This window comes from Egretta garzetta, unplaced genomic scaffold (genome assembly GCF_000687185.1).
Source record: "Egretta garzetta isolate BGI_Z169 unplaced genomic scaffold, ASM68718v1 scaffold172, whole genome shotgun sequence".
Lineage (NCBI taxonomy): Eukaryota > Metazoa > Chordata > Aves > Pelecaniformes > Ardeidae > Egretta > Egretta garzetta.
The window spans coordinates 3,122,494-3,124,180 of record NW_009258951.1 but is presented as its reverse complement, the minus strand read 5'-3'; the positions used below and the strand labels follow the sequence as shown (position 1 = coordinate 3,124,180).

At 49.3% G+C, this 1,687-nt stretch overlaps 1 long non-coding RNA gene across 1 annotated transcript in view; it reads right to left on the bottom strand.

Annotated features, from left to right (window-relative positions):
* The window catches only part of LOC118451831, an 8,062-nt gene continuing 6,375 nt past the window's right edge, over positions 1 to 1,687 (bottom strand). Inside the window, exon 3 of the long non-coding RNA XR_004841402.1 lies at positions 1 to 1,023. This is a non-coding gene — a long non-coding RNA (uncharacterized LOC118451831). The remainder of the gene's footprint in view (positions 1,024 to 1,687) is intronic.

Here is a 1,687-nt window from a genome sequence, read left to right as displayed (position 1 = left end):
CAATTCTACTAAAACTCTTATAAAATTCATCCTCTTTCAAAATGATCTTAAAATCCACCTTAGCTTTTCAGATTCCACACTAGGCTCTTAAAAAAAGTATTCCCCAACATTTTTCAGCTATGTATGTATTCACCTAAAATCTATTTGCATACAGATATATAGCTCATCTCAAGCAGGGCAAATTAGCAGCAGTTAAGAGGGGTTTAGAGGTTTTTAAGCAGAAAAAAGCAAGCCTTACACAGGTACGGGTTGAGTTGGAAAATATCTGTAAGTGATATCTAAGTAAACATATATATTTCATCCCACAGGAGCACAGTAATTTTCAAATGCGTGATCCAATTAGCAAGAGTCTAAACGACAGCCTTTAGGCTAATGGTGCGCCTGCTCCATACTGTCTTCTACTTAAGGTAATGGAAACCCCATCAGGGAAAGATTCATTAAGGTACTTAATTGGTTTTAAGTGGTTCACCCTGCTCTGACAGCATTTAAATGTAGTGACTTACGGAGAGCACAACCAGGGAGAGCCTCGGCTGGCTCAGCCAGCAGCGGCCGGCTCCGTGCCCGGGACCGCTGCTCCTGCCCAGCTCTGGGTGCAGAAGCTGCAGGCAGCTCCCGCCCGGGCAGAGGCGGCGCGGCACGGGCAGAGCAGGGCCCGAGATGCATGGGCATCCATGGCAAACGTGCTTCCCCGCGGCACCTGCGAAGACAGCCTGGGGGATGCTTCTGAGCTCCCCTCCTGATCCACCTTCACTGGGATGACCCCTGCGTCAGGGTCAATACTTGCATCCCTGAATGCAACAGGAAGGATCCCAGAGCAGCCATTTCAGTGTGCTTCCAAATATAGACAAGTTCTCCAAAAAATTCAGTGTGTCAGGTCAGGCATTCCCAGATGTTTTCATTGTCTTGGACAATGAAAGTCCAATTTCCAATGCTGGAAAGGGATCCGGCATCCCATCAGCCCTCATGGATGGAGGAGCAGACTGCCCTCGGTTCATTCCCCTGTTCACGGCAAGCAGGCACTACCTGGGAAACAAAGAGGAGGTTCAAAACAATGTTTAAAAACCTCTATGTACCTGCATCAGGCTTTGTTTAGTTTTAAAAACTATTTCTGAGCTTTCCCCTCAGTGCTCTGGTTCCCCAGCCATGCCAGCTCTGCAGCTAATCCCCCTTTGCAGTTCAGCAACCCCAAAAAAACCCTAAATAAGCAGCACAGGGGGGCCAAGACCATCCTGGCTGCCAGGGAGCGGAGCCCAACAGTAACATGAAATGCATTTATAAGCCAGCAGGGTTGCTTCCGCACAGCACACACTCCCCCCCTCCAGCCTTTTGCCCATGACGAGCATTGGATGGGCACCACACTGCCCCGACACGGCCCCCACAGGGTGAGGAGCCTGGGAGCAGTAATAGGGACAGCATTTGGGGGTAAACGGGTGAAAGCAGCTGTATCTCGGGCATTACTGGATAACCAAGAGTTAGATACATCTATATACTTCAGGTTTTAAAGAGAAAACTCAACATCCAGTGAACCAGAAATTGGTGTTAATGTATTTCCACATATCCAGCCCTGTCCCGGCAGGGAGCACAGAAGCATTTAATCTTCTGGCTCGCAGGAGAGCCCCAAGTTTTGATGCCCTGCTCCTACCCCGGCAGCAGGGAGCAGGCCATTACAGGTACATCTCCTGGGGAA